Source organism: Moschus berezovskii, chromosome 15, assembly GCF_049115385.1.
Source record: "Moschus berezovskii isolate FMDL1 chromosome 15, NW_MosBer_1.0, whole genome shotgun sequence".
NCBI classification, from domain to species: domain Eukaryota; kingdom Metazoa; phylum Chordata; class Mammalia; order Artiodactyla; family Moschidae; genus Moschus; species Moschus berezovskii.
Window position 1 is genome coordinate 64,818,768 of NC_142474.1, and position 13,002 is coordinate 64,831,769.

Below are 13,002 nucleotides of genomic sequence, written 5' to 3' on the forward strand. Positions count from 1 at the left end.
GCTCAGCTTGCAGGATCTTCGTTCCTCAAGGAGGGATTGAACCTGTGTCCTCAGCAGTGAAAGCACTGAGTCCCAACCACTGGGCCACTAGGGAATTCCCTAAAGCACATAGTTCTTTATTTAGGCAGATACTCTGACCATTTGTCATCTTCCAAAGAGCTGAAGAGATCCAAGAATTTATTTATATCCTGAAAGAAAAATAAACAAGCACACAGGGTAATACTAAAAATACAGATGTTTCATGTACAAGTAAACTGGTCATTAAGGTTAGATGGAAATCAGCAGAAACACAAGTGGCGTTGATTTCCATGGCACAGACTGCATCTAAATCCTCTCTGAACTATGTAGCCAGGTCCTTGTGGAGGATGAGAAGAATCTTTTCCCCAATTTATTCTAAAAATTGGACTAGTGATACTGTCTCCATCAGTCAGAGCACTTGGAAACTGCATTGTGACTATTTCTGGGTATAGTAACCAGGATCTACACTAGGTTACACTATGGTAACAGATAAAACCTCAATCTTAGGGCTTCCCTGGTGGTCAGATGGTAAAGAATCTGCCTGCAATGCAGGAGACCTGGTTTCTATCCCTGGGTTGGGAAGATCCTCTGTAGAAGGGAATGGCTATCCACTCCACTTCAGTGAAAAAGAGAGTGAAATAGTTGGCTTAAAAGTCAACATTCAGAAAAACTAAGATCACGGCATCCGGTCCCATCACTTCATGGCAAATAGACAGGGAAACAGTGGACACAGTGACAGATTATTGGGCTCCAAAATCACTGCAGATGGTGACTGAAGCCATGAAATTCAAAGAGGCTTGCTCTTTGGAAGAAAAGCTATGACCAACCTAGAAAGCATATTAAAAAGCAGAGACATAACTCTGCCAACAAAGGTCTGTCTAGTCAAAGCTATGGTTTTTCCAGTAGTCACGTATGGATGTGAGAGCTGGACCATAAAGAAAGCTGAGCGCCGAAGAATTGATGCTTTTAACTGTGGTGTTGGAGAAGACTCTTGAGAGTCCCTTGGACTGCAAGGAGATCCAACAAGTCCATCCTAAAGGAGATCATCCTGAATATTCATTGGAAGGACTGATGCTGAAGCTGAAACTCTAATACTTTGTCCACCTGATGCAAAGAACTGACTCATTGGAAAAGACCCTGATGCTTGGAAAGATTGAAGGCGGGAGGAGAAGGGGACTACACTACAGAGGATGAGATGGTTGGACGGCATCACCAACTCGATGGACATGAGTTTGAGCAAGCTCTGGGAGTTGGTGATGGATAGGGAAGCCTGGTGTGCTGCAGTCCATGGGGTCACAAAGAGTCTGTCGCGACTGAGCAACTGAACTGACCGACCCACTCCGGTATTCTTGCCTGGAGAATTCCATGGACAGAGGAGCCTGGTGCGTTACACTATGGTAACAAATGAAAGGGCTTCCCTTGTGGCTTAGCTGGTAAAGAATCTACCTGCAAGGTGGGAGACCTGGGTTTGATCCCTGGGTTGGGAAGATCCCCTGGAGAAGGGAACAGCAACCCGCTCCAGTATTGTGATCTGGAGGATTCCTTGCTCTGTATAGTCTGTGGGGTCACAAAGAGTTAGACATGACTGAGCGGCTTTCACTTTCAAGAAATAAAGCATCCAGTCTTAATGGCTTAGTTTGTTCCTCCCTTTTGCCCCCTGCCTCTTCTGTCCCGGAGTCTTGCCATCTCCTGGCTTAAAGATTAGCTTCATTATTGGGCAAAGGAATAAACCTGACGTAAAACAGTTTACTTCTACTTACATTCCACGGGGCAGAACTCATCACATGGTGAATCCAACTGTAAGAAAAGATGAGAAAGGAAGAGGGAGCATGTGGATATGAATATTAACTGTTTCTACCACAGTAAAGTTGGGTCTTTCAGAGCAATTCTGCTTTTTGACACCCGGTCTTGATAGTTTAGCTAAAAGGGCTATTTCTTTTATGATAATTGGGTTTAGTCCAGACACTTTTTAAAATATACACTCAGAAACCTATAGCTTTGCATTTAGATTCTTTGGCATTGTATATTAGGATATGTTTAAGGTATTGTATTGGTTATTTCTACATAACAAATGATCTTAAAACTTAGCAGTTTGAAACAACAAACGTTCATTATCTCACACTTGCTGTGGATCATGAATTTGGACGTGGCCTCTGGCTTAAGAGCTTTGAGCTCATAGTCACACTGGATGGCTGGGGTGAGGGTACATGGGGAGGTCTAATTAGAGGAGGATCTGCTTCTCAGGTCACTTCTGTGGTTTTTGGCAGGATTCAGTTCCTCACAGGTTGTTGGACTGGGGACTCAAATTTCTCACTGGCTGTGGGCTGCACTTCTCCCTCAGTCCCTTGCTAAGTGTGTCTCCATAGGGCAGCTCACAACACAGGTGCTGGCTTTTCCCTCAGTGTCAATGAGCAAGAGAGAGCAGCTGAAGATGGAAGTCACAGTCTTTTGCAACCTAAGCTCAGCCATAGCAGTCATATTTTTCACTTCCTATGCATTAGAAGTGAATCTCTCAGTCCAGCTCATATTCAAGGGGAGAGCATTACATAAGGGCATGAACACTAGGAGACGGGGGGCCATCCTGGAAGCTGCTTAACGCAGACGTTCTTCCAGCTCATCTTATTTTGGTTATACTTTTTTTTAACTCTTTTATTTTGTTTCATATTTTCTTCACCAGTTTAGGATAGTTTACTGCCATGAATCAGATAAGTTTTAGAATCTTGGATGTGACATTCTTCTTTGGTCATGATGTTGAGTGTGGCTTGAAGATGATGGAAATAGTGAAGAATCGATCAGAAAACTGTAACAGATCCAAGTTGCATATTCATCTAAAAAGTAAGAAGTAGAGCTTTCTACATAACAAATGTAGAGAGTTGTTACCTAGTGCTGTGTGATGCTGTACATGCTTTCCTAATTAATCTCTTATAAGACTTGATGGTTTCCAAAATCCTATCTGATAACTGCTCTGTCAGTGACAGACAGCATCTCTGGATAAATGAAATGGCCTATTAGCCAAATTGAATGAAAGTGTGACAGCTTATTAATGATGACATTTAAATGATATTTCCACTCACAGAGAACTTTGTTGCCTGTATCAGGATGTAGGTTATATGGACTAGGAAGTAATCTTAAATTCTAAGTGGTATAAAACTACCCAGATTCATTTCCTGCTCCTACTACATATCCTCCAGAGCTGAGATGGAGGGAATGAGCTTGGGCAGGGGGCTAGAATTTGCTCATTGTTGCTATTACGAGACTCAAGCTGATTGAGGAACATTACTCCAAGTATTGGTCTGCATGTCAGAGGAAGCAAAGTGCTCTGGAGTGTCTTGTACGAGTATTGAAGTTTTGGCCCAGAAGTGATGAGCAGCATTTCCAAAATCACTTATGTGGCTTCTCAATGACAGGAAGTCAGAAGGTTCCATTTTTTCCAAGTAGGAAAGAAATAGAAATGTTTGAAAATAACACTAACAACACAACACTCCCCTTACTGCCCCCAAAATCTAAGCAAATATTACTTTGAGGAAACTTTTATCTTTGTTTCCCAACCTGAAGTTCAAATAATCCTACTCACATGGTTAAATTGGAGGTTTGTAATAATAACAATTAATAATCTTTGTTAACACCCTATATATTCTTGGAACTGCCATCCAAACTGCTTAGACCTTCAGGTGCCTCAGTGTAGGTTTTGATGTGTGCATGCTAAGTCCCTTTAGTCATGTCTGACTCTTTGTGAACCCATGGACTGTAGCCTACCAGGCTCCTCTATCCATGCGATCCTCCAGGCAAGAATACTGGAGTGGGTTGCCATGCCCTCCTCCAGCAGATCTTCCAGACCCAGCGATCAAACCCATGTCTGTTATGTCTCCTGCATTGGCAGATGGGTTCTTTACCATTAGCACCACCTGGGAAGCCCAGGGTTTGGGCTGGACATACTTGCTTTTACCCCCAGTAATCTCAAACTGAATATCATCAGTGTCTATGCCATCTGGGAAGGGGCCTGGGTGTTTCTTTGTACCTAAATTAAGAAATCACTGTTTTTATATACTCTTTAAATTCTAAAATGTCATGTGATATATATAGATATTTGAATAATATCAGACAACATAAGACAAGGGCTAATAGATTTAGAATTCCTTAAAAAGTGCATAGATTTAACTTCTAAGGATTTTGACAATACATATAATTGTATATGTTATTGACTATTTAAAATAGAATTTTATGATAATTTTTATCACTCTTTACAATAAATATTTTATTATCTGGTCTTCTTGCTTACTCTAGGTTTTTTTCTGGTGTTTACTTTATAGATGTAAATATTTTAACACAAATTCAGATTATATCATTCCCCTATTCACAACCTTCCAATATCCCCCAAAAGGCTTGGAATAAAAGCCAAAGTCCTTACCAAGTTTTCATACCTGGCTACATGTCTAATTTGCTATCTTACCACTTCCCATTAGGGACCTAACAGAATTAGACCACATGGCCTCCTCCATGATAACGTCACTCAATAGGCATGAGCCTCAAAATCTTTGTACCTACCACCCATCTGTATTCATCCTATAGGCCTTCACACAGGTGTCTCCTTCACTTCATTCATATCTCTGCTTAAATTTTAAAGATCTAAAGAGAGTAAATTCCCTGGTGACCTAGTGGTTACGATTCCAGGTTTTCACTGCTGTGGCCCAGGTTCAATCTCTGGTTAGGGACCTGAGATCCTACAAGCTGCATGGTGTGGTGAAGAAAATAATAATAATTTAAAAAAAAATAAATCCACAAAGAGACCTTCTCTGACCAATCTTTCACTTCTTATTACCTCTCCTGTTCTTTCTAGCATGTATTACAGACATTACACCATGTTTAATTTTTTCCCCCTAAAACGAAAGCTTTATGAAAGAAACTTTCTCTGTTTTAGTCACTGCTATATCTACAGCACCTAGAATAACTGCTGGCATATAGCTGGAGTTAGAGTACACAGAAGAGCCATTCAATAATTTTAGAGGAACTCAAACCTAAAAGGAAACTCCAGAAGGGCAAGGGGTATTTTTAATTTTTACCCAGCACTGTGAACCCCACATGTAACAAAGTGCCCTGCTGCGTAATAGTTTTTAAACAACTATCTGTGGATGAGATGAATGGGTAAATTGTGGCCTCAAATGAAGCAAAACAGTGCTGCTGGTCCTTAAAATGTATAATGAGATATTTTTCCCAGCTAACACCTTCTACCTGCATGCTAACCAGGAAAGAACAGCAACAATAAAAAAAAACAGAAGCCTGAAGCCTGCAATTGGTGAGAAGTCTGGCAAAGCCTTATGAAACACATAAGGAGACTAGAAAATTGGGATGTTCATCTCTAGCCTGCTCCACAAGCAGAGTGGACCAGAAACGACCTCTTAGTGGAGCTAGTCTAATCCTGCAATCACATTGTTGAATTCCTTTGAAGAGGTGAACTTGAAATCTCTCTGATAACGAAGCCAGAACCCAGAGAAAATTTGTGTACTTGCTCCTCCTCCCTACTCTTCCACAAGACAGAAAATGCTCATCAATCAATCATAGTGTCCTTTCCTTCTGAACCCAGACTTGGTCCCAGAATCCTCAGCAAGGCTCTCTTGGCTGTCATGACTCTAGATGACAGTGTATGTCATTGTTTCTTGTATTAGTCAGACTAGGGCAAATTATCAGCGATTGAGAAAGCTCTGACTGAGGAAAGATTGAGCAGAGACTGAGAAAGCAATTTAGTGAAGTGAAATTATTACTTTACAACCTGAAACAAATACTATATAACACAGACCTCAACGTATATAAACATCGAGACGTTAGCCTTTGTTACTTCACCTCCATATTAGTGGAGAAAGAATGATCTTCATTTTGGGAAACATGAGATACAAGCTTTTGTGATGGAAATATGACCTCTACAAAAGAAAGGTTAAACTTGAACTTTCAAGTACACCTCTTTGGATGTTTCAGATTAAAGCTGCGAATGTGACATTTTAAAAAAATATATTTATTTATTTATTTGGCTGCTCAGGGTCTTAGTTGAGGTTTGTGGAATCTTTATCTTCATTGCAGCCTCCAAGATCTTTAGTTTCACATGGGATCTAGTACCCTGATCAGGGATCAGACCAGGGCCCCCTTCATTGGGAGTGATGAAATTTAACCATTGGACCAACAGTGACTTGTATTTAAGTTTACTCAAATACAAATGTGTATTTATTGACTGTCTGCTGTGGAAAATATACTCCCTGGTAGGAATAGGTTGGGCTTCCCTGGTAGCTCAGTTGGTAAAGAATCTGCCTACAGTGCAGGAGACCTGGGTTCAGTCATTGGTTGGGAAGATCCCCTGAAGAAGGAACTGGTAAACCACTCCAGTATCCTTGCCTGGAAAATGCCATAGACTGAGGAGCCTGGTGGGTGGTAGTCCATGCAATCGCAAAGAGTCAGGCACCACTGACTGGCTAACACTTTCACTTTTCAGGGATAGGTTATTAAGAGATGAAAGAAAGCTAATAGTCCCCGCTGGCAACTGTATTCAGAGATGACATTTCATAATATCATAAACATTTATAAATGATGATTGCTTAAGGGGCCTGACATAAATTTCATCTTTCGGATGTCACTAATCCCAAATTCCTGTTCCTTAAAACTAAGCCAGGTCTATTCTAAAGTTTCGTTTTGAAATTTCTCTTGGGGAAAAAAATGTGTCAGTGAGCAAATCTGCAACGTAAAGGTAAATGTAACAACATTTTCAATCTAGAGAGAGAGAGAATAATTTTCCAGGACTCCAATGACATTCATTAAGTAGAAACAATAAATGTCAGTTAACAACAGGTCTTATCTTTCCTTTTAAACCTGGTAGAGCAGGATCGACAGTTTGGCAAGATAATTAGCAATTTATTCAAGATAACACGCAACCTAAGAACATCAAACATTTTGTCATTTTGGATTTTTTTAAAAATGCATTGTTATGCTTTTACACTAGTGTATCTTGCTTCTCCTTCCTGTGACTTTGGATAAGTGAGGTGTTATCTATAAAAAAAGAAATTAAGCTCTTTCTACAATGTGCTCATGCTTGTGCTTAATTGTTCAGTCGAATCTGACTCTGCCACCCATGGACTGTGTAGGCTGCCATGCTCCTCTGTCCATGGGATTCTCCAGGCAAGATTACTGGAGTGGGTAGCCATTTCCTTTTCCAGGACCCCAATCCTGGGGATAGGAAACTTCAGTTAAATAACCAAGAGGATTCAGCATTGCAAAATGAAATCCTGTTCTGCCATCTAGAGGACACACACAAGTGCCATAGAAAATATTTTGTCTTTAAAGACCCCTGAAGCTTAAAATAAAGAGATATTCTGTTTAAAAAAAAAAAAAGGGTGGTGTGTTTTGCTCTATAACATTATATCAGATTTTGCCATAGAGAAGAAAACAATATTTTTAAAAGCAATTTTAAAAATAAAAACCGTGGATTAGATATGCACCAAACTGAGGTTTTACACTTCATCAAAATTTCTTGACCCCATCTGGCCTCCAAGGATTTGTCCACTTGCAAAAGCAGAGCCCTGGCCACAGCTACATGCCCTAAGAAACATTCCTGGCCACCGAAAGACAAACAGTACAGCCTTTGTTGTGCCTGCCAGAGGGTAATCAGAGTTATCTGGGGCATCTGGGTTTGACCTCATTAGACTCAATCAGCAATTTTTCAAATATTTCTGATGATATTCTAATTTGACCCTCTCCAAATGATTCATCCCAGAATTCCACAGCAATTTGTCATATTGCAAAGTGCGAGAAAACAAGGTATGCCTGTACTCAGAGAACTTCACCACTGAAAGGATAGTAAAGATGACCTATTTTAACTTCTTCATTTTTTGGTAGAAGAAGCTGAGATCAGGAGACACTATCAGTTCAGTTCAGTCGCTGAGTCGTGTCCGACTCTTTGCGACCCCATGAATCACAGCACGCCAGGCATCCCTGTCCATCACCAACTCCCGGAGTTCACTCAAACTCATGTCCATCGAGTCAGTGATGCCATCCAGCCATCTCATTCTCTGTCGTCCCCTTCTCCTCCCACCCCCAATCCCTCCCAGCATCAGACTCTTATCCAGTGAGTCAACTCATCGCATGAGGTGGCCAAAGTATTGGAGTTTCAGCTTTAGCACCAGTCCTTCCAATGAACACCCAGGGTTGATCTCCTTTAGAATGGACTGGTTGGATCTCCTTGCAGTCCAAGGGACTCTCAAGAGTCTTCTCCAACACCACAGTTCAAAAGCATCAGTTCTTCGGCGCTCAGCTTTCTTCACAGTCCAACTCTCACATCCATACATGACCACTGGAAAAATCATAGCCTTGACTAGACGGACCTTTGTTGGCAAAGTAATGTCTCTGCTTTTTAATATGCTATCTAGGTTGGTCATAACTTTCCTTCCAAGGAGTAAGCATCCTTTAATTTCCTGGCTGCAATATAACTCTGTCTTAAGATCACACACCAATTATCAGTGGAGTTTTCATGATAACACACATAGCCTACTCTTTTTTTTTTTCATTGTCTAGTCTTAAATCCAATGTTTTCCACTTCATGGATCTATTCATTCAACAAACATTTAGCACTTACCTGCTATGGACTAAGTATTGTGATAGGCACTGAGCAGAAAATGCCACCTGAAAAACAAACAAGCAAATGAAAAATTACAGTCCCTGCTCTTCAGACCCTAAAAGTCTGCTGGCGATGAAACATTAATCAGAGACATATAAAATTATGAAAGTACACCACTTCCCTGGTGGTCCAATGGTTAAAAGTTCACCTTCCAATGCAGCACGTTTGGGTTTGATCCCTGATCGGGGAGCTAAGATCCCACAGACCTGAGTCATGGCCAAAAAACCCAAAACATAAAAGGAAAACAAAACAAAACAGAAGCAATATTGTAACAAGTTTAATAAAGATAAAACGAAAAAGTACAGGAGATTAAGAATTTAGTGAGAGCAGAACTTGGTCTGGTCTGGAAGAGCAGGTATGATTTCTCTAAAGAAGCTACTTTTAAACAGAGATTTAAAAGATAAATAGTGTTTCTAAGGAAAGCAGAGAGAAAAATGCATTCCTGGGAGAGTAAACACCACTTGCAAAGATCTTGAGATAGGAGGAAGCTTGATACTCTAGTGGAACTGAAAGATCAGTTAGAAACAGCTGTGAGCTATCAGCTTAGACTGACTGGGGTCATCATCTAGAGATGAGGAAGGCCATGACAGACAATAGCAAGACTTGGAGAGTTTTGAGAAGTGGATTTATATAATCAGATTTGTGCTTTTGAAACCTTGCACTGGATCCAGGGAGTGACAGAGAGAAAGAAAGAAGAGACCTTGCATAAGCCCAGTTAGGGGGCCAAACACGACAATAGCTTACACTACAGCAGTGCCATTACTTTGCCAACAAAGGTCCATCTAGTCAAAGCTATGGCTTCTCCAGTAGTCATGTATGGATGTGAGAGTTGGACTATAAAGAAAGCTGAGCACCGAAGAATTGATGCTTTTGAACTGTGGTGTCAGAGAAGACTCTTGAGAGTCCCTTGGACTGCGAGGAGATCCAACCAGTCTATCCTAAAGGAAATCAATCCTGAATATTCATTGGAAGGACAGATGTTGAAGCTGAAAGTCCAATACTCTGTCCATCTGATGGGAAGAACCAAGTCATTTGAAAAGACCCTGATGCTGGGAAAGATTGAAAGTGGGAGAAGGGGACAACAGAGGATGAGATGGCTGGATGGCATCACCGACTCAATGGACATCAGTTTGAGTAAATTCTGGGAGTTGGTGATGGACAGGGAGGCCTGGCGTACTGCAGTCCATGGGGTTGCAAAGAGTCGGACACGATTGAGCGACTGAACTGAACTGAACAGCACTAGAGAGGCACCATAGGATGTGGTGATGTCAGCAGTGTCTCCTGGTTTGGACAGAACACTCCTTGCACTGTGGCATTGTTACAAAAGCATGGACTTCTTTTCTTGAATCTGGAGCATAAAACATTTTTATTCTCACTTTCATAGTGTCAACAAATTGGTGCTTGCAAAGGGCATTTGCCACCTGCCTCTACAGAGATTGGGCTTCCCAGGTGGCACAATGGTAAAGAATCTGCCTGTCAATGCAGGAGATGCAGGTTCAGTCCCTAGGTCAGCTAGATCCCCTAGAGGAGAAAATGGCAACCCACTCCAGTGTTCTTGCCCGGAAAATTCCATGGACAGAGCAGCCTGGTGGCCTATAGTCCAAGGGTCGCAGAGTCAGAAACAACTTAGCGACTGAGCCCACATACACACCAGAGATGGAACCCTGTGTCCCTGCAGCTGTTGACCTTCAACACACTCTGAAGGCAGTTCAGGGTGGAGAGTGAGGCACTTCATGCTCCAGGGAAACTGGTGGAACAAGTCTTTAAGGAACTGATTTCAAGATCCCAATCCTTGCATCTACTCATACCTAAAAGTACTAAATCCCTTCAAGGTGACATCAGCTCCTTGTGACTATCAGAAAACCTTTTTTCTGATAAGTGCTTGATTGTGTGAACTCTCCCTTCACCAAAAGCACCTATATAAACTTCCCCCACTGCCTCTTTGGAGCATTTTCTCAGAGCTATCTGAGGTGCTATCTCTCAGGCTGCAATTCTTATTTTGCCCCAAATAAATATTAACTTGCAACTCTTCTATTGTGTTTTGTTTTGTTTTAGTTGACAATAGGCGCACACTCAGACTGTTCCTTCCTCTTCAAAAGCAGAGGTGTTTGGTTTCTTCTGAAATAATTTGCATAAAAGTTGTCTCCCAGGGTCTTCCCTGACAGTCCAGTGGTTAAGACTCTACTATTCTACTGCAAGGGGCACGGGTTCAGTCGCTGGTCTGGGAAATAAGATCCCACGTGCCACATGGCTTGGCCAAAAAAACCCCAAAATAAACCAAACCAAAAATTGTCTCTTATTGAAAGATATTACCAAGAGACTCTCATTAAAAATGCAGGGCTTGCAGAGTTCCCTCACCTGCCCACTTGCATCTCTTACAAGTGTCCTATATTAATAAATCTACTTCTTGCCTATCAAAAAAAAAAAAGAAATGCAAGGATCTTATACTTGCCTTGAGAATCCCATGAACTGCATGAAAAGGCAAAAAGATATGACACTGAAAGATGAACTTCCCAGGTTGGTAGGTGCCCAATATGCTACTGAAGAAAAGTGTAAAATAACTCCAGAAAGAATGAAGAGACAGAGCCAAAGCAAGAAAAACGCCCAGTTGTGCATGTGACTGGTGATGGCAGTAAAGTCCAATGCTGTAAAGAACAATACTGCATAGGAACTGGGAATGTCAAGTCCATGAATCAAGGTAAATTGGAAGTGGTCAAACAGGTGGCAAGAGTGAACATCGACATTTTAGGAAATCAGTGAACTAAATGGACTGGGATGGGTGAATTTAAATCAGATGACCATTATATCTACTACCATGGGCAAGAATCCCTTAGAAGAAATGGAGTAGCCCTCATAGTCAACAAAAGAGTCTGAAATAATACAGTATTTGGGTGCAATCTCAAAAACGACAGAATGATCTCTATTCGTTTCCAAGGCAAGCCATTCAATATCACAGTAATCCAAGTCTACGCCCCGACCAGTAATGCTGAAGGAGCTGAAGTTGAACAGTTCTATGAAGACCTACAAGACCTTCTAGAACTAACACCCAAAAAAGATGTCCTTTTCATTATATGGGACTGGAATGCAAAAGTAGGAAGTCAAGAGACACCTGGAGTAACAGGCAAATTTGGCCTTGGAATATGGAATGAAGCAGGGCAAAGGCTAACAGAGTTTTGCCAAGAGAACACACTGGTCATAGCAAACATCCACTTCCAACAACACAAGAGAAGACTCTACACATGGGCATCACCAGATGGTCAATACTGAAATAAGATTGATTATATTCTATGCAGCCAAAGATGGAGAAGCTCTATAAAGTCAGCAAAAACAAGATCGGGAGCTGACTGTGGCTCAGATCATGAACTCCTTATTGCCAAATTCAGACTTAAATTGAAGAAAGCAGGGAAAAACCACTAGACCATTCAGACATGACCTAAATCAAATCCCTTATGATTATACAGTGGAAGTGACAAAAACATTCAAGGGATTAAATCTGACAGGCAGAGTGCCTGAAGAACTATGGATGGAGGTTCATGACGTTGTACAGAAGGCAGAGACAAACACCATCCCTGAGAAAAAAAAATGCAAAAAGGCAAATGGTTGTCTGGGGAGGCCTAACAAATAGTTGAGAAAGAAGAGAAGCTAAAGGCAAAGGAGAAACTGAAAGATATACCTATTTGAATACAGAGATCCAAAGAACAGCAAGTTAAGAGATAAGAAAGACTTCCTAGTGATCAGTGCAAAGAAATAGAGGAAAACAATAGAATGGGGGAAACTAGAGATCTTTTCAAGAAAATTAGAGATACCAAGGGAACATTTCATGCAAAGATGGGCACAATAAAGAACAGAAATGGACCTAACAGCAGCAATTAGGAAGACACGGAAGAATACATAGAAGACTAAACAAAAAGATATTCACAACCCAGATAACATGATGGTGTGATCACTCACCTAGAGCCAGACATCCTGAAATGTGAAGTCAAGTGGGCCTTAGGAGGCATCACTACAAACAAAGCTAGTGGAGGTGATTGAATTCCAGCTGAGCTATTTTAAATCCTAAAAGATGATGCTGTTAAAGTGCTGCACTCAATATGCCAGCAAATCTGGAAAACTCAGCAGTGGCCACAGGACTGGAAAAGGTCAGTTTTCATCCCAGTCCCAAAGAAGGGCAATGCCAAAGAATATTCAAACTACCACACAATTTCACTCATCTCACACGCTAGCAAAGTAATGCTCAAAATTCTCCAAGCCAGGCTTCAACAGTACATGAACTGTGAACTTCCAGATATACAAGCTAGATTTAGAAAAGGCAGAGGAACCTGAGATCAAAT